Here is a 25819-nt window from a genome sequence, read left to right on the forward strand (position 1 = left end):
AGGAAAGCCGACAGTGCGATGAAATCAGTGCTTTGTTACTTTCTAAGGTATATAAAGCTGAACATGACAGGTCCTCTTTAAAATCGCACATACAAAACTATATGCAGGAGGTATAAAAACATAGCAAATGCAAATCCCACATTCAGTGTGTAGCATTGTCCACTGGGATGCTGCATTTCCATACACAACAAGTACATTGGGCCTCCAGAATGATTTACTGGGGCCCTAGGCACCCCAGACTGACACTGAGTATACTTGACACTAGCAGCTGTCTTTCTATAAGTCTACATATAAGACTCACCATTATGCATTAATGAATCAATCACTTGGCAAGAAATGCTGAATCTGTTTTTATAGATGAGTCTTAAAATAGAAATCATGACTAATGTATGGCAGATGTTTAAAATTCAATGCACTCAGGTTGTGAGATCCGTTGCATATATTTGCGAATAATTGTGACAGTGATGGAATATACACACGTTCTGCGCTTACACCTTTGTCGCCACTATTTCCAAATATGCAGATAATGTTAGTGGACTCCATATACCTGTACTTGATGCTAATACATAAAGATAATGCATGGGAAACAAATCATGTTATACCTTTGTGGGATTGTAAATTCAGTGTATAGTATTGCAACAGTTAAACAAGTTTACAAGTTCTTCCTATATTCTTCCCCACATTTTTTCATAAATACATAGTGCATCAAAGGTTGGTTCTGTGAAATCATATGTAAGTGAGAAATTGTGGGCATAGCTGCCATCTTAACCTCTTAATGGCAAGCCTCCATTCTATTTTATGTTATGTTATTTTCAGCGCCGCACCTCTAATGAGGCGACGTGAGGCGGCTGCTTCGGGCAGCGCACGGGAGGGGAGTGGCGCACGGGCGACTTTTTAAAAAATTTTTTTACTTTGAACCAGCGCAGGAGAGCTGCGTCTTTCGATCGTCCGCCTCAGGCAGCAGAGAGGCTAGGTTCACCACTGGTTATTTTACACAGTGATAGAATTTTACACAATAGACATGTCATTTTCCTGTAGATCCGAGGCTCTTGTTCGGCTGTATAGAGAGTGTTCAAGTATAAAAACAATATAAGAATCAAAAACACTCTATGAGATCACTAGCAGTCATACTAGTAGAATTACAGGCCACTTTTGTTAATAAACTAGTCAAGTCCATAAACAGATGACAATAAAGTTGAACAATATACAATTCCACTATGAACCAATGGAAATATTTAAATTTAATATTTCAATTATTTAACCACATTGGTCAATCCATTTATGGTATAAGTCTAAAGTCTTTTCCGAAATCATCATTGGTCTGCTTAATGAATAGATTAAAGGAACATAGACATCTGGTTGTTGCTCAGCAAACAGCAACAGAGATCCATCAAGGTACAGAAAAGATTGGAGGATAGCAATAAAAAAGGTACAGCTCTCCTCTTTATAGGCATATTAGAATAATTTGCTTCAGCAAACTATGGATATGTAACATTAGGTTCACACTAGCACTTGGATCTCTGTCTTTAAAGGAATCCTATAATTTAAACTCAATTTTTTCTACCTATCACGTTGGAATAGCCTTAAGAAAGGCTATTCTCCTCCTAACTTTACATGTCTTCTCCAGGCCGCCATTCGGTTAAAATCCCATTTTTCGCCGGTATTCAATCCCTAATGCTGCAAGAGAACTCTCCAGCGCCGCCTCCATCTTCTTCGGGAACGGGGTCTTCATCGCATCTTCTTCCGGGGGTTGGCTTCAAACTACTAGGTCTTGGGCCTAGGGCAAAGCCGACTGCGCATGCCCACCGACCACAAGAAAATGTCCTCTTACAATAGACCCTGGATAAATTCTCAATTCTTTTGTGGAAATCCCATCCATACATTATGTGTAAACAATGGGAGGAATAAGTTCATATAGTAGGCAAACAAAGCAGCATTTCTAAAGCAATATATTTAGGAAAAGACTTCAATTTACATTAGCTACCAGTATAGATAGGATCCTTGAAATAGGAATACCCTTCTAATATGTCTCCCAGTAATCAACAGGTACATATGCATTCTGCATATAGGTCCCTGGTGCATGCAGTAGCTATAAGGATACATGAATGGCAGTCGCTACTGGTATCTGAGGGGTCTGGTACGGTAGGTGAGGGTCCTGTGCCTAGAAACTTTAATGTACCCCTCTTATACCATACACAGTTTACCCTGGATGTCCTCATAAACAAGTTTGACCTCTATTAAGTCATGTCTGGCAATTGTCAGTTCCTGTGCAACTGCATTTTTGTGCACATTTAGCTTCTATTCATTTATCAAAGAGACATCTCTATTCATTGACTGATTATTGTGTAGATGAATTATGCTATTATATGTCTTCTGAGAGTAAACACATCCAATATATCAGTGAGTGGCAAGTATTAATAATGCTTCTGTCTTATCTGTGAAGATTGTCCTGTCTTTGTAAAGTCTACAATCTAAAATAGTCACCTTAATAACTTCAAACCACTTACTTTATAAAATCAATGTGACTAAGATCAACACACCATACTATAAAGTGACACCTTTCCAAAGAACTTCTCTTTCAGAAGACCACCCCTGATCTAAACCAAATGTTTATGAGACAAATTTTCAATATCATTTTAGTATCATTTAGTCAAAGATTCTGGATAAGTTTTTGTGCATAAAACTAATTAATTAATAACTTTGCAATATCCCCTAAATTGGGGAAAAACTAGCCATTGCACTACCACTCCTGTACAGAAATGTGGTATTTCCAGGGTTGCTGTGGCCCTTTCATTCAACTGTTTGTTTGGGGTTCAAGAAGACCATCACCAAGCTGATATTGATGACCTATCCGAATTACAGCCCATCTGTATCATAATACTGTGCTTAAGGCATCTCCCAGTCCAGTGCTATAGGCACAGGGCACAGGGGTGTCCAGTCATCTATGCTGACATTACTATTGATTTAAAGGGTTTTTGTCCTCAGAGCTAAGCCTTTTTAGATTCTCTCCGTCTCTATGGCGGTCTTCTAAAGCTCACTGAGCAGGAGTCAGTAGTATTTGCTCATTGATCCGACCAAAAGTGATACTACCCTATGGGTTATAACTGGAAAATTGGTAGGCGCTGCTTCTGCTAGGACTAATCTCCAGGGGCACAAAAGATCCACATATCTAACATATTGTAACATCTCTGCCTGTTTGGGTCACTGCACCACCCTCTGCTCGCGTGCTGCGGCGCAGGAGGCGGGTGCAGTTTGGTTCTTGGCTTAAAGTTTTTGGTCGCACTGTGTGAACTCTGCTCTAGTTCTGTGATTGCACCACACTCATCTTCTGCCCTTGTTGCCTCTGCCCATTAACTGGTTAATTTTGTCCTGCCGGTGATTGACAGCCTGCCTTCCTGTCAACTCCAGGGGCGGGTTCTTCCTCCCTATATAGCCTTGACTCCCATTCACACCAGCGCTTGCTATTGCCGTGTGCATACTTGCTCTTACTGTCCCTGTTTTTCTTACACTATTATCCTTGACCTTTGGCTTTCCTCACTGACTATTCTTTTGACTCCGATTTGGCATTGCATCGCTCGACTGTTACTGACCCTTGGCTAGCTGACCTTCCGTTGTTGTTGTTCGTCTTGTCTGCGTTGTGTGTTTCACATATTCAGGGAGGGAACGTCTTTGTGGTTGCCGCCTATTACGTAGGATAGGGCCTGGCAATAGGAAGGGAAAGTTGGGGGCTTCAGCTTAGGGCTCACTGTCTCTTGTGCCCCATCCCAGGGTTTAAACAGTTACTGGGAATTGCTATCCTAGCAATTCCCTTACACATATGCTTTTTATTCCGATATGCTTTATGGGGAGAAATTTCTGCAGTTTCGATTCCCATCTTCATATTCCCTGCACTAGTGGAAGGCCATGCACCTAGATTGAAATTGATTTCCTGCATAATTTATGCCAGTTTCCTGGTGTAAATGGTAATAAAGCTGGTGAGGCCTATGGTATAATCTTGCCACTCACCCATTTTGGGAAAGAGGCAAAAAATCCTGTTGTTACAATTGTTTGCATCATTTCTATATCCGAAATATGGCATAGAAATCCTAATACATGGTCCCCATATGTCTAAACTGACCGATATGTGTAGGTAGCCAGCCATCCCTATCCATCAATCTGATGTTTTCCATATAATTTGTATCCAGTATAGCCATGTCTATATATACACAATGTTTCCTCTCTGAGTCACACGATAATTTAGGTGTTTTGTACTCTGCAATTCCAGCTTGATACAATCTCCTTATATTTTGGATAGGGTTTCAAAGGTACTGATAAAGTGTGAAGAGTAGTCTCTAAGGCGATTTGGTAAAAAGTGAGCTTACTACAGTCTGTACTAGACTAATCTTCTGCTACTCCAGTCATTTGCCATTTCATGTCTTTAATCCCCAAAGACTAAAGTCTTAGCATTCTTGATATGTCTTTATGAGCTTATAAACCAACAATTATCTACAATCTAAGTTTTCAGCAGCCATTGATGGGTATGAATTACATCAAATGACAGCTAGTACTAGTAGATCAGTGGAACCATAATGTCAGACACAAAGTTTCTTATCAGATTGATGGCACCAGTAAAAGAGCTATTTGATATTTATCAGTCTCCTCAAACAACAAAGAATCCATGAAGTTTGTGAGACTGGGAGTATGTCCCCGGTAGACATACAGAGACCCTTTTGTCTTGGATCAAAAAGAAAACAAAATTATTGACTGTGTTGGTTTTTGTGATTTTTTCAGTAAAGCTAGTTCATGGAAGGCTACTCATATCAGACCAATCTTAGTAACAATGAATATAGAGTAGAGAGATGGTCAGCATATACAAAGGGTAAAGCAATTTTTCCTAGAACAAAAGCAAAAGCAATTACTGTATATATTTATCTGTATATATTTATATTTGACTGTGGAAACGCAGCTTTTTTTGTTGTAGATTTTGCTGTGGTTTTGTAAGCCAAAGCCAGGAGTGGATTGAGTAGAAGGGAGAAGTATAAGAACTTCCTATATATTCCCTGTTTCTGTTTTAGCCATTCTTGCCTTTGGCTCAAAAACAAAACAACAACCAAGCTGCGTTTCCACAACGTCTCAGCCTTTAGCTCTCTTTTTTTTAATCCATGTCATGCACTTGGGGTTGGCAGTTAATTGAATGGATTAACAGGATTTCCATTCATTTGGATTTCCATTTCAGTATATGGCGCAGACTAGTGGAAAACAGCTATTACATTATGGTAAGGCTGAGGCCCCACATTGCGGACATGCAGCTTTTTTATTGTAGATTTTGCTCCTTTTTTTGAGCCCAAGTCAAGAGTGGCTTGAAGAGGAATGGAAAATAATAATAAAAAAGGATTTAGACGTTTCCTTTCTGGTAAATCCGCTCTTAACTTTGGCTCAAAAAACAGCAGCAGAATCTGCAACAAAAAATGCTTCATTTCTGTAAAGTGGGGACTGAGCCTAAAGCTTTAATCTTGCCAATGAGGCACAGCTTCCATGGCTAGAAATATGTTTTTGCTATGCTAATTGAAAATATAACTTCAGTGTCAAAAAGTATTTGTAAGTAAAAGATGCCAAACCCTGTTCTTTATTGCCACCAGCACATGCACACTACTTTATCAAGTGCTTAGAAGAGGTTTGCAGCCTGATACCATACAGATATATAGGACTATGTAGAAGCTATAGACTCAACATGGTATGAAAGTTTTTAATTAAGACTTATTTAAAACGTGTATTAAGATACATTGGAATAATAACTAAGAAATGCTGTGCAAAACCTTCAAACTGTGTTTTAGGCTGAGCCCCACGTTACAGAAATGCAGCTTTTTCGTTGCAGATCTTGCTGCGTTTTTTTGAGCCAAATCCAAGAATGTCTACAAATGGAATAGGGAATATATAGGAAGTGCTTATACTTCTCCATTCTGCTGAATCCATTTCTGACTTTGGCTCAAAAAACTGCAGCAAAATCTGCAACAAAAAAGCTGTTTCCGCAATGTGGGGCCTCAGCCTAAAGCAGTGAATCATGTAAATGTCCCTTTCTGAGAAACATGTAAAGCTACATAAACTGGATGAGTCTACATACTAAGTGTGAACTCATGAAGGCAACTAGTGAACTGAATGTGTCCCACAAATAATGTATCTATTGGAAGGGAGGTGTCTGCCCATGTAATAAACATACAGACATTTATATGTTGTATTTCATTTTGAAGTCACAGAAAAAAATTTGCAGCAATAGTTTGGCAAGTAATGCAGAAGGAGCTTAATATTAGTGTCTGTGAGTGGGAATTTACTGATAAACAGGCAAACACCATAGAACAACCTGTTTGGACCTAAAGGTAAATATGGTAGAAAATCTTGTCATCTTCTTTTCCCTAAATGTTCCCTCCTTAATCCGATGTTATCTCATTGTCAGTGACAGGCTGTTATTCTTGTGCCATTAAAAGACTTAATCATCCATTATAGAAAGTGAATAAATAAATGACTATGGTGTGACAGGGGGATCGCCATGATGCACTACCAGCCCTTCAGGACTTAATAAGGCGCTAAGAATTTCTAGGGGAGAACAGCAGCCTTACAGAGACTGGCTGGTAAACTGTTGCAAGATTCTTCTATGGTAGAGAATATCCTTTCCTCTAAAGAATAGTAGGTGTTCTGAATAGAGATGAGCGAACACTAAAATGTCCGAGGTTCGAAATCCGATTCGAAGAGCCGCACACTGTTCGGCTGTTCAAACGGATTTTGAACCCCATTATAGTCTATGGGGGGAAATGCTCGTTTCAGGGGTACGCAAAATTCGATACAATTATACTTACCAAGTCCACGAGTGATGGTCGGGCTGCATTCCCCTTGAAGTCTTCTACCGGCGCAGCACCCCCGCGGCGTCTTCTGGCTGGAATTCACTCTGCCTAGGCATCGGGGCCTAGGCAGAGCCGACTGCGCATGCGAGGGCATGCCCGCGCATGCGCAGTCGGCTCTGCCTAGGCCGGATGCCTAGGCAGAGTGAATTCCACCTGGAAGAAGACGGGGGATGCAGCGCGGAGAAGACTTCGGAAAGGTAAGAGAAGAACCAGCGCTGATTGGCAGAATGTATAGCATTCTGCCAATCAACGCTGGTTCTGCATCGAACCTTAAACTTCGAACAGCTAGTAGTGTTCGATCGAGTACGAGTATTTTGAATACTGTAGTATTCGAACGAACACCTACTCGATCGAACACTACTCGCTCATCTCTAGTTCTGAATAATGTGTGGGAATAAATTAAATTCCATCTGTCCAATCCAGCGCAAAGTGCAGCATCTTTTAGGCTGAGGCCCCACTTTGCAGAAATGCAGATTTTTTGTTTCAGATTTTGCTGCGTTTTTTTTTTTTTTTTTTCAAAGCCAAGAATGGCTTCAAAAGCAATGGGAAATATATAGGAAGTACTGATGTTGATTACTTTTATTATTACTATTATTATTAATAATAATAACCATCATATCATCATCATCACTAGAACTAAAATGGATAAAAAATCATAGATAAATGGAAAACCATTTTAATTATTGTAATGAGCAAGTTGATGGTGATTACCTATTTATTAATAATAATAATAATAATAATAATAATAGAACTAAAATGGAAAAAATATCTGGAAGACTATTATTGTGATGAGAAACTGATTTATTATTATTATTATTATTATTATTATTATTATTATTATTATTATTTTTATTAATAATAATAATAATAATAATAATAATAATAATAAATCGGTTTCTCATCACAATCATCATCATCATCATCACTATAATTACAATGAAAAACCCCCACATATATAGACTCCGAACATATTATGAATTGTAATGATTTCCTGCAGAGCTATAATTAAAACTGTCACTTTGCTATCTACCACTTGGGGGCACCCTAGTTTCAGGTTACATAGTACAATGTGCTGCACAAGGGCCATTTTCACATTCAGCTCAGAAGTAACAACTATTTTTTTTTCGATGGGAACTATGTGATGTTGTTCAATAAACAAATAATGACATTTTTATATGGCTCGTAATTTGCATTTACTGTATGTCCTATCTGTGACCTTCATTTTTCAAAATTTGTGAAAATTTGCCTACATAATCACAGTGTGAGTTATGACTATGTGTGACTATTTTTTTTAATCCAGCAATTGCTTTTCTGCATGTCTAGCTATAAAAATAGCACAAGTTAGATTGTATTTAATTGTATTTTCACCTCTGGTGGACCTATGGGAAGCTAATATTTGAAGCAATTGCAGAATGAACATTTCTTTAATATTTCATGCCTGAATCTGCCATTTTTGTGTTCTTCTAAAGGTTTTTTTTTATATTTTTACAAAGCTATCACCTATCTTCATTTACTAGTGAAAAGCTCAACACACAACTTTTTTTCTTTGGGGGGAGGGGGGGGGCAGTAGTCACAAGGACCCAGCAGTACTAAGCCTATAAGAGAGACTAATTGCCCTCAGTTATGGCCGCCATCAGGTATTTTAGGGCCCATATACAGGAATATTTTCTCTCCCTCGACATATTTTTTTTGATGACATGCTTTTTTTGTAGCTGTGTAAGGGCTTGTTTTTGCAGGGCAGGGTACATTGTATAATGGCAGTATTTTGGAGAACATACATTATATTTACCCCCCTTCCCTCATAGATTGTAAGCCCTCGCGGGCAGGACCCTCTACCCCACTGTGCCAGCCGATCACTGTTAGTATGATATGTACCTGTATATTTTGTGTATTGTATGTAACCCCCAAATGTAAAGCACCATGGAATTAATGGTGCTATATAAATAAACAATAATAATAATAATTATAATCAATAGTATTAGTTTTTTTGGGGAAGGAAATAGATACAAGATAGTGTGAACAAATTTTTAGTTATAATTCTGTATTGCAGTGCTTTATGCCCCTCAGCATGGACATAGCTGAAGATGGGCAACCTGGGCATGTTTCCTAGGTGCTGATTTTTGGGGAGGGGCTTTTATGCATTGTGAGATTATACTCAGAAGTTGGGGTCTAAGGGTAGGTGTCAGTTTTATCAAATTCACACCAAACTGCAGCAGATAGGTGGAAGCTGACCCTGGATCTAGTTTTATTGATAGAGTGGTAAGTATACAGAAAACAAAACAAAATAGCAACAAAAGAAAATCTTGACCTGTCTACAACTCACTAAACATTAAAAATCCCTAGATAGCAGCTGAAGAGCTTCTCCCTGTTGGTTTACAATAAACAAAGTTCAGAAACCTTTTGCTTACATATGTCTCTCACACAGACCAGGTTTCTGTGCCCCAGGCAGAGTGAGGCTGCGTTCACACGGAGTAACGCGCAGCTCATCTGAAACGTAAACACGTGTCAGAGCGAGCACAGTAAAACAGAATCCTATTGACTTCAATGGGTTCTGTCTTATACGCGCTACCCATTGAAGTCAATGGGAGGCTTTTTTATCTATTGCTTTCAATGTGATACGCACATGCAACAGGGTGTAACTCGTTTGGTGGCTCAGTAACAGCATTTTTTATGTTACCTCTCCTACTCCTTGGATCATTATACTCGGGGTTCTGAAAAGAAGTTTGCAGGGTTTGAGTGGCTGCTGCCTTACTTACCAATCTCCTCTCCAAAGCTGCTTCCGCAGAAGGGGAAGTGCCGGTAGCCGTGAGCAGTAGAGAGCACTGATAAGTAAATAAGGTCCGTTACCTGCTGGAGTCTATTGTAAAAAAAAAAAAAAAATCAGGCATAATGGAGAAGGTTTCCACCAGACATACTTATTAGATTAAGACAGGTGCAGTTAAAATACCATTACAAAGCAGCAAACAGGTATTTGAAGGTGCTGGTGCCTCTGAAGTCCCACGAACCTCAAGGTGCAGGAACCTACAGAGGCTTGCATTTGTGCTTAAACCTACTATTCAACCCTAAACAGTTCTCACAAGCAGAAATGAGAGATGGTTGCCCAGATGTACATGACTAATTTTGAAACAGTCTTTACTTCAACCCTGGATGGTTGGATGGATGAAGTAGTGGATTATTAATGGAAGGCCACCATGTCCCAACAAGAATGCTTTGAGCATAAATTTAGAGCAACTGATGGATGGGCCACTATCCTTCCCTGATATCAAACCTATTGAGAGCCTTTGGAGTATCCTCAGCCAAAAGATCTATGCAGGTGGGAGGGTGTTTTCATCTCAAAACAGAAGGTCTGGGAGGCTATTCTGACATCTTGCAGAGAAATCCAAGTAGAAACTATGCAAAAATGGACACATTCAATGGACTTGTGAAGCTGATATCAAAGAAGGGCTCTTATATTAACAAGTAACTTGGTCTGTTAAGATGTTTTTGATTTAAGTAGCTTTTGATTTCAGTAAATCTGACCTCTTAACCCCTTCCCGACATCCGCCGTACTACTACAGTGGATACCGGGTGTTTAACTATGGCGGCCGCCATAGCCACCTTGTGTCTGCTGTTTCATACAGCAAACACCATGCGCTAATGACCACAGTTGGTGTCCGCACCAATCATGGGCATTAACCCCCTCTGGCGCCTCGGTCAAAGCTGACAAGCGTTATTTTCCCAGCGGTGCATGGACACCACTATTTTGCTGGCATCGCCGGCACCTGGAGCAAGCTCCAGAACCAACGTCACGTTGGCATAACAGCCGGGAGCCTTGTATATTCTGTAGTGTCAATTTCAGCAGCAGTGTATGGTTACTGCATAAAACAAACCACAGACACTTTGAAATTGATAACTGTGAAAGGAAAAAGAACATGGTCAGTTTTGGAAGATAGTCCAGCTTTTTCAGCTGGAAAGTAGAGTACATGAAATAATGTGTCCCAAATTTTTCTTGAAATTTTGTATTCTGTAATTTGTCACTTCACCAACATGATGTTGATGTGGAATCTACTCCCATACAGGCATAAACAACAGGATAATCCAGGTTCTTTTCTGCCTTCAAAGTGCTTTTCCATTTGAAAGTATATTCTAGTATATTTTCAGCTGGCAGGCAAAGCATGCAGATATTTGTGTGTCACAAATTTTTCTTCAGATCTTGTAACTGTCACTCATTGGTGCTGCACCTGCTGCCTTAAAGGGATCATTTTTGGTGTTTTGTTTTCTTTTATGAAGTCAATACTTTGCCACTTCACTTCAAGTGGCAGGCACGCTGACAGTGTGCCACAAACTTGTCTTCAAATTCTATAGTTACAAGTGTCACTTCTCAGAACCATATAATACTGGCCAACAGATGGACGTTATTCCAAGCATACGGGAATACAGACAAGCTAGGGCATTGCTTCAGAATACAATCAGAAGGAAATACACAAACGGGAGATCATAAGATACATAAATGTATAGCAAACAGGTGTGGATAGCAAAACAGACTTTTATAAAACACTGGTCAACAGCCAAAATGTTTCGGGCATCAAACCAGTTGTTCTTAACTAATTTTGGGGTGCTGAGATTGAAATTGATGCTAAAATTTTAAAATTGGCTTTACTTTTCATGATATAGACGTGCATTTTATATTTATATTTGGTTAAGAAAGCCTACCACCTGTATTTTGGCTGCAAAATAGGCAACCAGGAAAAGAGTTGGGCTCCACACATATGCTGTAATACATGTTCTTCAAATCTCAGACAGTGGTTGAACCGAAAGAGACAGTCTATGCCGTTTGCAGTGCCAATGGTCTGGAGAGAGCCATCTGACCATAGTGACAATTGCTACTTCTGCAAGGTGCCTCCAATTGGGAAAGGAATTTCAAAAAGAAAGAAGTGGACTTTACAGTATCCGAATATTCCATCTGCGAGACGCCCAGTAGCTTATTCTGAAGAATTGCCAGTTCCAAATGCTCCAGAAACATTCTTGCTCGATTCCACTGACGAGGAAGAAGAAGGAGTTTGTCATGAACCATCTACCTCGTCAGATCCAGACTTTCCTGCATCACTCTCCACTGACCCACACTTTATATCGCAAAGTGAACTTAACGATCTTGTTAGAGATCTAGACCTGCCCAAGAGTAAGGCCGAGCTCTTAGGTTCCAGACTTCAACAGTGGAATCTGTTGGCAGATGTTGTTCGAATTTCTTTCTTTAGGAACCGTCAACAGTCTCTTGTCCAATTCTTCTTCATGGAGGGTGATCTTGTTGTATGCAGTAACATTTGTAGTTTAATGGATGCTCTCAAAATCAGCTATAACCCCGATGAGTAGAGGCTATTTATCGATTCATCAAAGCTAAGTCTTAAAGCTGTCTTACTTCACAATGGCAATGCACTACCATCAGTTCCAATTGGTTATGCTGTTCACATGAAGGAAACCTATAACAACATGAAAGAGCTCTTGAGATGCATAAACTATGATCAACATCTGTGGTGACTTGAAGGTGGTAGCGCTAGTGCTTGGTCTACAGGGAGGATACACCAAGTACTGCTTCTTCCTATGTGAGTGGGACAGTCGTGCAAGATCAGAACGAGACTGGCCACTCAGAAAGTCACTGCAGCCAGGGACTAAAAATGTGATGCATCCAGCACTTGTTCAAGCAGGAAAGATTCTGTTACCTCCTTTACATATCAAGCTTGGTCTTATGAAGAATTTTGTAAAGGCAATGGATAGAAATGAAGAGGCATTCAAATATCTCCTCTGTAAGTTTCCAAGGTTGAGTGAAGCGAAGATAAAAGCAGGAGTCTTTATTGGTCCTCAGATTCGTATGCTTCTTCAAGATGACGAGTTTTACCATTTGCTGCGTGGCAAAGAAAAGACTGCATGGGAAGCATTCAAGTTAGTCGTGACTAATTTCTTGGGAAACACCAAAGCAGATAATTATGAAGAGTTGGTTGAAAATCTCCTGAAGGCATATAAAAACCTGGGATGTAACATGTCTTTAAAGATTCATTTCTTACACTCTCATCTAGACTTCTTTGCACCAAACTGTGGAGCGGTGAGCGATGAACTTGGTGAACGATTTTATCAGGAAATTGCGACTATGGAAAAGAGATATCAGGGTAAATGGAACCCATCAATGCTTGCAGACTACTGCTGGACAATTATCAGAGACAATCCCATGTCTGAATACAAGAGACGTGTGTAAAGGAGCCGAATAGCAATTCAATAAGGATCTACGTTCCAAAGTTCAATAAACATACTTCATTTGTAAAAAAATTCTTAGATATGACTATAAATTATAGTTGATTTTAGATAGAACAAAGTTTCCTAAGAATATATTTCCAAAATTTTAAAAACAGTAAACTTGCACCTCTATTATTGCAGAAGTAATAAATATGTATCATATTCTATACAATTCACAAAACAGTAAAATGAGAACTCTTCGATATCATAGAAACTAGAGCCAATTGACAGTTTTCCTTGTGATATTTGAATTCAGCACATAAAAATCATTAGGGAATGACTCATTTCATTTCAGAAACAAACAACTTTTGAAAATTTGTTGACCAGTGAAATCACTCAAAATAATCCAACTAATAGATGGTATGAACTTAACATGCACTAGATTTATTACAGAGATTTACTCCGTCTAACTATTGGTAAGTATGGGTCGGTATGTGTGCCCATATTTTTCCTCCATGTAATGAGAATCCATAAAAAGAATATACTGTAGAGTTATGGAACAGCCCATGGCATACAAAAGATCTATTTTCTCCTATAATCATTATGGACTTGTATTATGGACCTGTAGTCCACTGCTATACTGGTCCCTTCACGCAATGGTCTGCTTTAAACATTTTTTTTCTCATTGTACTAAACCTTGTATAAGACTTTTGTGCTTTGTTATAGTATATAATTAAAGCTTTGCTTTAGACATGGTTGTCCTTTAAGAACTTTAAAAGTTCATTGAAGATCTGTGCAGTTTATTATCGTCCATGTTGTTGGTATTTTTAACATTCTCGATGACATGTCATAAGGAAATGTCTTGTTTACTGATTTTTGTCTGAGGTTTAGTGGTTACTGGAATAGAAGTATATAGAAAGGAAATGGAAAGAGGAAAAAATATTTCAGTGTATCATCTAGTGGCACTCAGCTTCATTGTTGGATATATAATAGGGGTTATTTCTGAAAGTGGAGGAAAGGGCAAGAGGTGTTGTATTTTTATCTCTTGTTATAACTTGTGTACTGTCAAAAGCAATTTTGGAACATAGGTTCTTGTTTTCAGTCTTGTCAACTAGCTAATAAAAGTAAGATGTTCAGACTGCAATAGAAACTAGTGTTTGTTCTAAGGTCCATTCACACATACAATGTTTATGTACATTTTGGTCTTTGCAGTAATTTCAGATGAATAGGACTTAACGACTCACAATATGATCTGATTTATTAAAACTTCAAACTTGCGCTTCAAAAATAAAAACTGGAATCTGATTTACTATGGACAAAACTGTTCAATATATTTTAGCACAAAAAACAAAAAAAAATTTATGTGCATGTTATAGTCCAACTCAAATGGAGAACGGCAAGAGGTCTGGTTGTACTACAGGAAGTATTCATACAGTAAAATCTACCAATCTACCCTCAAGTATGGTCTTATCCTGCCATCTTTGTTTTTTAAAAGCCAGAACCTGACACCAAGAAGAAGTTTTTCAGTTTCTCAACCCAATGTGAGAAATAAAAGAGAGTATTTGATACACAGTAAGAACTTGGGTAGTTATTGTAAGGGAAAGCAAAAAATGTGTCTATCCTTACTGTAGCTCAGATTTTGGTAAAGGGGTTTTCCCATTGACATAACCATATTTAAAATAGTAGACAATGAAACATTAAAGGGGTTGGCCACTTTCAAACCAATATTGAGAGGCAAATGTTATTGTTAGTATAATAAAAAGTTTTATTTTTTTCCAATATGCTTTCTATTTAAAGGGGCTCTATCAGCAAAATTATGCTGTATGAGCCCCACATATGCATGAATAGCCACACCGCTAATGTTATTTTAACCCCCTATTTTAAAATAAAACCATAATAACATATATGTAGTGTGAGTAACATTCCCACCTAAATAAAGGTAATCCCTAGCTAACCCTGCCAGTACATCTATCCCTGTCTCCCAGTCACATAGTTCACAGTCTCATATTACCCGAATCTGAAATCGACCATTCGTATAAAGTCGAGGTCACCTGATTTAGCCAGGCAATTACTTTCCGATTTTTTTCCGATGCTTCCATTGTCGTAGTTCCCACCTCCCCTGCTCAGTTATTGGTGCAAAAAAGCATCAGGGAAGGTGGGAGGGGAAACAAATTTTTAGTACGTTTGACTCGTGGTGTTCGATTGGAATCAAATACCTCGAACGGCCTGACATTCAATCGAATATCAATTCGATCGAACGCCGTTCACTCATCTCTAGTAGTAATCTATTAAAATTTTACTTTTATTAGTAATAATTAAAAAAGACCTGCAAAAAATAAGTGATTTCATCAGGGGATCCTAGATGTAATGTTACTATATTCCATGCTCCCCATAATGTGTGAGGTGCATACTTAAAACCTCATCTCACCAAGTATTGTGATACATCAGCAGTTATTCCACTGAACACTCAATACTAATTAAAAAGTGATTCGAGATATGTTCAGTTGACTAAAGGATATTTTGACCTTGATAGTTCTAAGTTAATTCCACTCTCAATGCATTTCCCTATCTCATACGATCATCAGGAGAGAGATATATTTAGAATGGGATTATCTATTAAAAAGTGTAGAATGTTTTGAAATTTACAAATAACTAAAAGCCTTTGGCTGTGATTATTTGTAGTCTTTTGTATGAAGTTTTCTTCTTCTTTTATCTAAACTTTGGCGTGCTATTAATCGAAAATGCTTGGGTGTGGAAAATGTTGTACATGTGCAGAACATGCTGTGTATGCCCCAGGGTTGACTCAAAGCCAACTCAGTGGACTCAAGCTGTTCTCCAAACTTGTGAGAACACCTCTACAAGCCATGAGTGGTATCTGAAGAATATAAAAACGTTAAAGGGGCTCTATCAGCAAAATCATGCTGATAGAGCCCCACATATGCGTGAATAGCCTTTAAAAAGGCTATTCAGGCACCATAAATGTTATATTAAACTACCCCCCAGTTTTAAAATAAAACCCTAAAAAAGAATGTTATCTACTTACAGATCGTGCACGCTGGGCAGGCATTCAGGGTGTCTTCTTCTTCATCCATGCCTCTTCTTCCTCCGATGTCCTCTGGTCCCGTCCTCCTCCGGCGCTCGCGAACTGACACTGATATAAAAAAAATGGCCTGGGCGCATGTGCAGGTTGTCCCATCACAAGGATCCTATCTATACTGCTTGTTAATGTGGATGTAAGACTTTTCCTAAATACACTGCTTCAGCAAAACTGCTTTGTTTGTCCACTATCTTACTTTATTCAATTCATTGTGGACACAGCCCTTGACTTATCTGCTCAAAAGTCAAGTGATGTATCTGCCTGCTCTCAGGGGGGAGGGAGGAGGGGCTAAGTGCACGGGAGCGAGCTTGTGTTTCTAGCTATTCCTGTGTCTACACCACATGACCTAGCTCCCTGCTCTCAGATAGGGGAGAGGAGCTGCTTTCATTTCTGAACATCTTCTGTTATCCCAGTTATCAGGCTAGCTAATTCAATTGTGTTCATTATGGCAGAGACAGGCAGTCTCTGTATGTAAAACAGAATGGAGTTTCTCCTGCCTGTACTTCATAGTCCAATATTGTGCATATAGTGTTGTTTGAGGACCTTTGATGACATCACAGGCCCTTCAGCTGCCCCATAGGATCACGCTATGTGGTGGGCGGAGCTACTCACTAATTTGGGGGTGGAGTTAAACAGCAGGTTGCATGTGAAACCCGCCCACCAAATGATGCAAGAAACCAGGAAGAAAGAAGATTTTACAGCAGTGAAGACTGGTGAGTATGCAACGTGGGAATACCCCTTTAAGGTGTATCTTTAAAAAAAAAATATCCTGACCTGTCTCACTGAATTATGGAGTTTTCCTTGCTAAATGGGTTTGAGAAGTCAGGAACCCCACAAAAGAGGTCTGTGTCCCTATAGCTAAGGTTTTATCACACGTGGGGCACATTTACTAATGAAAGTGTACAAAAATTGACATGCTGCAGTTTTAAAACCCACAGCACAGCTTACTATGCAATGCAGGTTTTAGTTGTAGCATGCTTATGAGATATGTTCAGGTCTACACAATGCTGATATTGTAGAATGCATGTGTTCGTGCTGTTTGTATTGAGGCTAAGGGGAGGAGATTCACTTTCATTTCTGAGCATTATTTATCTGGATTCAATATTGAGAATGCAGCTCCTCTGCTGTATCCCTGTGGATATGTAATTAAATAGCCAGCACAACTCCACATCTCCACTGTGTTTTACAAGATTACCGCTGCACATCCATTTATGATATTTCGCTCTTTTGATTTATGCTTTCCAATACTGGAATTGAAAAAAACCCTGAAATGATCTAAATAGAAGAAAATTTTTCAAACATAAATTCTTAAAGAAATTTACACTTAAAATGACACACAATTAAAACAATTACATAATTTGAAGTAGAACTGTTATAAACTGGGAATCAATATTTTTTTAATTCTATGAAATTAAGGAAATTCATAAATTATAACTTTTTTTGTATATTTTTACATTAGAGAATTTAGACATGCCTGGTATAATAAGGAAATAATATGTAGAAAAACAAGGGACTGGTGAATTCCAGGCAGATAGACCAACGGTGGTCTCCCTACCAGGAAGAATGTTCCTCCAGGTCCCATCGGATATAACAGAAGCAGCAGTAACCTTTAGAGCTGAGCGAACAGGGAAATATTCGATATTCGATATTCGTTTCGAATAGCCCCTCAAAATTCGAATATTCGAATCCCATTATAGTCTATGGGGAATAAAGCTTAGTTTCAGGGGAAACCACTATTCGACCCAGGAGAGTCACTAAGTCCACTATGACACCCCAGGAAATGATGACAACACCTCTGCAATGCAACTGGGACAGCATGGGAAGCATTCCTGGGGGCATCTAACATGCCAAAGTCCCTGTATTATGTCACTAATAATGTGGGAGCTGACTTTTTCCCATAGGAATGCTTTGACCAGCGATGATTGGCCGAATGCCATACAGTGTACAGAATTCGGCCAATCAACGCTGGTTCTGCCGGAGGAGGTGGAGTCTAAGATCGGTCCACAGCAGTCTCCATTGTGGTCTGATCTCAGATGTAGCAGAGTAGACACAGCTCTTCTACAGCTCAGCATCTATGTCATAAATACTATTACTCGAATTGATCTAAAATGCCAGCTTTTTATTAAATAACAATGTATTTAAAATCACATACAAAAAGGATGCAAAGGATGCAGTAACCACACATGACAAATGAGTCAGCAAAGACATATCCCTGCAAACCCATACAATGACCTTCAAAGTAATCTGCATGGAACATCAAGTATTACAGGAATATTGTTAATGCAACATAAGCTACATGGTGGATAGACATCATTAACCACAACATGCCCTCAGAACACATATGTACATATTGAAAAGGTAATGCTGTGGAATTGTTGAAGTCCATGTAGCGGGTAAGTGTATGTCAAATGGGAATAAGAGTTTTACCCATATTACAACAGGTAAATAAAAGCAAGTGTCATACCTATATTAGAACAAGTGAATGAAAACGAGTATCTTACCCATATTAAAGCAAGTGGAAGTGGAGGAAAGAGGGACGCAGGGATGTCCGCCGGCTCACACACGCCGTGCATTTTGGCACGCCTGCCTTCGTCCGGTGTACTGCTGATGAGTACAGTCAGGGGGAGGCGTACCTCACAGTCCAGCTAGACTGTCTGAATGTCTTTCTGACGATGGTCAGAGATCAGTGTCGAAACTAAAGGCAGCGATATCTCCAGCCCAGTGGTATATAACAAGAAAGATGATAGTGCGCCAAATTCAGTGCATTGTCGGCTTTCTAGTGGTTTCTAAAACCACATGTGCCTGAGAACATGAAATGTCCTCTTTAAACAAATGGAACAGGGGCAAAAATGTATAGAAAAAATCTGCTACATATGTATTCACCCTAAAAAGATTGGTTCCCCTAGTATCTTCTCTAGCAAAGTTGTATTCATTTTCAGCGGTTCTGGTGTTTTCTAGGTTTTATTATAGAGATAATTGTACTTTTGGTGCTAAAGTGTTTAATAATTTGACAGAACAGACTCCCAATTGTGGACAGCGCTGTTTCAATCTGATTGGATTCTCATCAGCACAGTGTAGGGGAACTGGTTTGGCTAGGTGAGAGACTATAGACAAGGTTCAGGGACTAAGAGAACTCCTTAAGACGAGTGCCATTAAGGCCACCTTTGTAGGCGTATTCTGTGCTGACGAGATCCAACCAGATCGAAAAAGTGCTGTCCACAGTTGGTAGTCTGTTCCTTTTGGAATAGATATACTAGTTTGGCAATAATCCCACATCATGGTATTAGGCCATGTGAAAAAGCCATGCCTGGTGTTTAAGGGGGGCTGTCTTAGAGGCAGCAAAAAAAGACATTGTTTTCCTAATTACATCCTTGACAGAAGATTTGCATATTCCCCAGAATCCCCCAGTGGAGAATAAATGGCCTATAAGTCTCCATACACCTGCAAAGGCGGCCTTAATGGCACTCTCCTTAAGGAGTTCGCTTAGTCCCTGAACATAGTTTTTGAAGAAACTCAGCAGGGATGTTCCAAACATATTATAGAACCAAGAACAGAACTTTTGTGGATGTAGGCTTGCTCCAATCACCATATGTCTTCATGTAATTCCAGACAAAGACTTGCTGATGTTGAGATCAGGGGGCCATATCACCTCCAGGAGGTGCTCACTCCAAATATTGATGTGATATAGATTTCGTAATCTATTTTATTCATTGACTTTGCATTTTGTTAATTGACAAAACAAATTATTAACATTAATATTTTTGAAACCCTTCTTTGCAGCATTTTTCCATACTGTATATATATATATATATATATATATATATATATATATATATATATATATATATATACAGTCCTATGAAAAAGTTTGGGCACCCCTATTAATCTTAATCATTTTTTGTTCTAAATATTTTGGTGTTTGCAACAGCCATTTCAGTTTGATATATCTAATAACTGATGGACACAGTAATATTTCAGGATTGAAATGAGGTTTATTGTACTAACAGAAAATGTGCAATATGCATTAAACCAAAATTTGACCGGTGCAAAAGTATGGGCACCCTTATCATTTTATTGATTTGAATTCCCCTAACTACTTTTTACTGACTTACTGAAGCACAAAATTGGTTTTGTAACCTCAGTGAGCTTTGAACTTCATAGCCAGATGTATCCAATCATAAGAAAAGGTATTTAAGGTGGCCAATTGCAAGTTGATCTCCTATTTGAATCTCCTCTGAAGAGTGGCATCATGGGCTACTCAAAACAACTCTCAAATGATCTGAAAACAAAGATTGTTCAACATAGTTGTTCAGGGGAAGGATACAAAAAGTTGTCTCAGAGATTTAACCTGTCAGTTTCCACTGTGAGGAACATAGTAAGGAAATGGAAGACCACAGGGACAGTTCTTGTTAAGCCCAGAAGTGGCAGGCCAAGAAAAATATCAGAAAGGCAGAGAAGAAGAATGGTGAGAACAGTCAAGGACAATCCACAGACCACCTCCAAAGAGCTGCAGCATCATCTTGCTGCAGATGGTGTCACTGTGCATTGGTCAACTATACAGCGCACTTTGCACAAATAGAAGCTGTATGGGAGAGTGATGAGAAAGAAGCCGCTTCTGCACGTACGCCACAAATAGAGTTGCCTGAGGTATGAAAAAGCACATTTGGACAAGGCAGCTTCATTTTGGAAACAAAAATTGAGTTGTTTGGTTATAAAAAAAAAGGCGTTATGCATGGCGTCCAAAAAGAAACAGCATTCCAAGAAAAACACATGCTACCCACTGTAAAATTTGGTGGAGGTTCCATCATGCTTTGGGGCTGTGTGGCCAATGCCGGCATCGGGGATCTTGTTAAAGTTGAGAGTCGCATGGAGTCCACTCAGTATCAGCAGATTCTTGAGAATAATGTTCAAGAATCAGTGACGAAGTTGAAGTTACGCCGGGGATGGATATTTCAGCAAGACAATGATCCAAAACACCGCTCCAAATCCTCAGGCATTCATGCAGAGGAACAATTACAATGTTCTGGAATGGCCATCCCAGTCCCCAGACCTGAATATCATTGAACATCTGTGGGATGATTTGAAGCGGGCTGTCCATGCTCGGCGACCATCTAACTTAACTGAACTTGAATTGTTTGTCCAAAATACCTTTATCCAGGATCCAGGAACTGATTAAAAGCTACAGGAAGCGACTAGAGGCTGTTATCTTTGCAAAAGGAGGATCTACTAAATATTAATGTCACTTTTCTGTTGAGGTGCCCATACTTTTGCACCGGTCAAATTTTGGTTTAATGCATATTGCACATTTTCTGTTAGTACAATAAACCTCATTTCAATCCTGAAATATTACTGTGTCCATCAGTTATTAGATATATCAAACTGAAATGGCTGTTATAAACACCAAAATATTTAGAACTAAAAATGATTAAGATTAATAGGGGTGCCCAAACTTTTTCATAGGACTGTATATATATATATATATATATATATATATATATATATATATATATATATATATATTCCTGCATTAATTGAAGTAAAGGTTTTCCACAGTTGGCACTGCACTGATATTGGTTGATGAGTATAATTGATCAGTAAGCGTGTATGTGAAGTCTTCTCACTTTCAATTAATATTTCATCTTCTTAATTTTATGTGGCAGGTTAATGCAGGTATATACTGTATTTGCAGCTTACTTCTCAGTAAAGTATATGCGGTGTATTGGTGTCATATTTAATCATCTAGGTCAATGAATTGAAAGCTTTTAAAATGAGACCAGGAAAACTGGTTTAACCCTGTTATTAGAGGATAGACTAAGAGCAGAATTACTTTCAGGAACATCTTAAATATACTTAATAATAAAAGGATTAGATATTACATTTCAAAGAATAGCCTGCTTTGTAAAGTTTTACTCCAATAAACACCATATACTGTGTGTTCTGTCTATATCCTATTAACTTATGTATGTGTTGCATCTTTAATACAAGAAAATTAATTATTCGATACAAGGAATTGTTCATCTGTTTACTGTGCAGATTCTGGCTTCTTGTGGAGGTAGCAGTAATTTTTCAAAATTTACAGGGGACACGGAAAGCAAATCTTATTCAACAAACTACATTTCGATAAGGTATTCTCACTCAACTATTAGAAATGAGGACGCCATAGAGGTAACTCATTTATAGTCTAATTTAAGTGGGTTTTTCCCATGAAAGCATGTTACCATAGGATAGAGTTATAGATCAGTGGGGATCTGACTGCTCAGACTACCACTAACCAGCAGAATAGCACCGTGGTTGGGCCGTGAATTTCTATTCATTTCAAAAGGAGTGCCACAAATAGCCAAATTACAGAGCTCGGATATCTCCGGCACTCCCATTGAAATTGATGCACTCTGCCCAACTACTGCTCCATTCTGTACTTTTATCCCCCAGTCTCCTGATCAGTGGGTTCTGAGCCATTTGATCAATGGGGACCTGAGTGGTTTGTGAAAAACCCCTTTAATAGAGATTTGACATATGTATTGCTGAGATATGTTATCAGTGTATGATTAGTAGGGGTCCAACCACTTTGTCCCCTTCCAGTATTTCAATAGATGCAATTGGCATTGCCACTATTCAGTGGATTCTAGTATAGTATATTCTACACAATGACCTTTTCCCATAGATGTCTTTTACTCATTTCAAGTTTTGTTCCTTTTTAGGATTTTCCCTTTAATGACTAAAAAGAAATAAATAAAGTATTTTTGTCTTTGAAGGGCTCCGGAGTGTGAGACCTGCCCGAGGTTATGACCCGAGCTTAGAAATGAGAACAATGTATAACAGAAGTCTATGGACTAACATTAATTATCTGGGAGAAACAGCTTGAGCTCAATTACAGAAAGCTTTCTGAATAAAATTAGACTCGTATCACAATGTACTTTACCACTGGCCTAATGTTAGAACATCAAACTATTTTCATGAGAATTCAAGCTTTAGGAAATAAAAAGTACAGTTCACCTCCAGCAAATTCTATTAGATGTAAACGCAATTAACACTTTCATTTTGTGTGCCAAGGATTGGAGTAGAAACAGATTTTTCAAGTGTTAGCAATAAGTAAAGAAAGACAAGTATACACACATCAAAGGAGAGCACTTTATTCCTCATGGGGTGGGGTGGGGGGTTATGTCTTCCTCTGGATTTAAGGTAGGTAAATAGGTTATGTCTTTTTCCAACCTTATAGATGGTTACTTGGTGAAAACCTTTTTTGTTTAATTTCTCTACCTTTTATGTTTTTGAGTCCATGACAAATGAATGACACAAGGATGTCTCCTGTTTTTTGGATGAGTAGACAAAATCTGTGACTATGAAAAAGTTTATGGTGAAGTAGAGATCTTTTATTTCGACATATGTAGATGATCATGAGATCAAACAACTGATGTCCCCATTCACCATCACGGATTGGTATCTGGTGGAGTCATTGAAGGGCACTGGGTCATTGGGTATGTTAAGGGTGACCAAGGGCTAGGAGGCGTATGAGATATATGGGTTTAGGTGCTTCTATAGGGTGGGGGAGGCTTTGGACTAATTTTGTTCTCAATTCATTGTAAATAGATCAGCTAACTCCTTATTAAAGAAATTTCACTGAAGAGATATAAGAAGCCAAAAATAGTAAAACTTAACCTTTATTAAATATATAGTAAAGCAGGGACACAAATCTGAGTAAACATCCTGCTAGTTTGTAAGCATAAAAATAACTTAAGAGGCCAAAGATGGCAACTCCCACACTAATAGGGGGCCAAAATAGTATCTATATAGTATAGTATAGCATAGTATAGTAATAGTTTGCAAGCATAAAAATAATATGAGGCCAAAGGTGGCAACTCCCACACTAACAAGGGGTCAAACACCTCCCTGACCACCGGGTATCTCAAAAGTATAGAAAAATACAAGCCCAATGCTATTGGTCTAATGCCAAGCCAATGGACCAAGCCTCCAGAAACCAAACCGGACAGACGGATGATCAGCACTGTTATACCAGACTTAGGAGACCCTACGTGTTTCAATAAACATATTATTAGGGGAAGATTCTGACATAATGTGGATGCTGCATTTAGCCACAGTGCCATACTATCTCTCTGCTGCATTTAGCTGGCAATTCTGTACCTGTGACCCCTGATGATATAGGTTTATTGAAATGCGTAGGGTCTCCTTAGTCTGGTATAACAGTGCTGGCCATCCATCTGTCCGGTTTGGTTTCTGGAATCCCGGCCCTTTGCCGTGGCATTAGGTCAGCAGCCTTGGGCTGTATTCCTCTGCAGTTTTGAGACAGCTGGTTGTATCTTGGACATGTAACAGAAGAATAGCACTGTTTCCATTTTGAGTTTGGGTCAGGGAGGCTTTTGGCCCCTTGTTAGTATTGAAGTTGCCACCTTTGGCCTTTTATATTATTTTTATATTTACAAACTGGCACAGCATTTTCTGGGACATGTTTCCCTGTTTTTCTATATCTTTAATAAAGGTTAAAGGGATTCTACCACTAAACCAACATTTTTTCTAATTACCACATCAGAATAGCCTTAAGAAAAGCTATTCGTCTCTTAGCTTTAGACGTGCTCTCTGCGCTGCCGTTCCTTAGAAATACCAGTTTTAACCATTATGCAAATGAGTTCTCTGCAGCAATGAGGGCGGGCCCCAGCGCTTACGGCGATGGGGGCGTCCCCACTGCTGCCCGAGAGCCCCTTCCAGCGACGCCTCCATCTTCAGCTGCAACCCCACCTCTTCTGTCTTCTTCTGTCGGTCCAACTTCCAACACCTGCGCAGTACGCTCCTGTATTGAACTACAAGAGTAAGAGCGGCCTTCCAAAAAAGGCCGCCGGCCATAGTTATTTTTAAATTTGTAGATAATTAAAAGTTAAACATTTTTACAAATTTAAGTGATTAAACATTTTGCAGAGTTCTAAAGATTTTCTCTAAATAACTTGTGGTCACAGTCTTGTGGTCTTGATCGGTTGCCAGTGGATACGACCATGAATGCAGGAACTTTCCAAGATCAGAAAATCAGCCATGATTTCCTTATTGTACCCGGGATATCTTCTCATACATGTAGTGTCCCTGCCTGATAACCCAGCTACTGAGATGTTCAAAAGCATATTACAAGACATACACATTTTGATACAAGTCCTTGCACTTGCATTCATATGTTCTAACAACCTTTTTTTCTTCATATAATTGGTTCTGAAGATAAATTAATATTTAAATTCAGAATATGAGATTGTTTTATCTTCATTTGTCTATTGTTTCATTAGAAAGTTATTAAATGCACAGAAGCAAGACAGATCATTAGAATCTTAATAAAGTGCAGAGAATAGTAAATGTAATTAATTTAAGGAAAGAATAGAAGCAAACGCAAAAATGGTTCCAGGCCTTATATGAGCACATTGTAAAGTTTACAGATTTTTTAATTATTTGACTCTCATTGTCAAGATTGTGAAAGTGTCCTAGAGAGTCGCTGAAATAAAACACTTTCTTAACTGTACAGTGTTTTCAAGAAAGGTCACAGTGGGTAGATATAGGGTATAGGAATTTTTTTAAATTCATTTTATTATTTAGCAATTTCAGTTTCAAGATGATATAAATGTTTTGATTTTTTGTATCCAATACAAACATT

The sequence above is a fragment of the Leptodactylus fuscus genome, chromosome 1 (genome assembly GCF_031893055.1).
Source record: "Leptodactylus fuscus isolate aLepFus1 chromosome 1, aLepFus1.hap2, whole genome shotgun sequence".
NCBI classification, from domain to species: Eukaryota; Metazoa; Chordata; class Amphibia; order Anura; family Leptodactylidae; genus Leptodactylus; species Leptodactylus fuscus.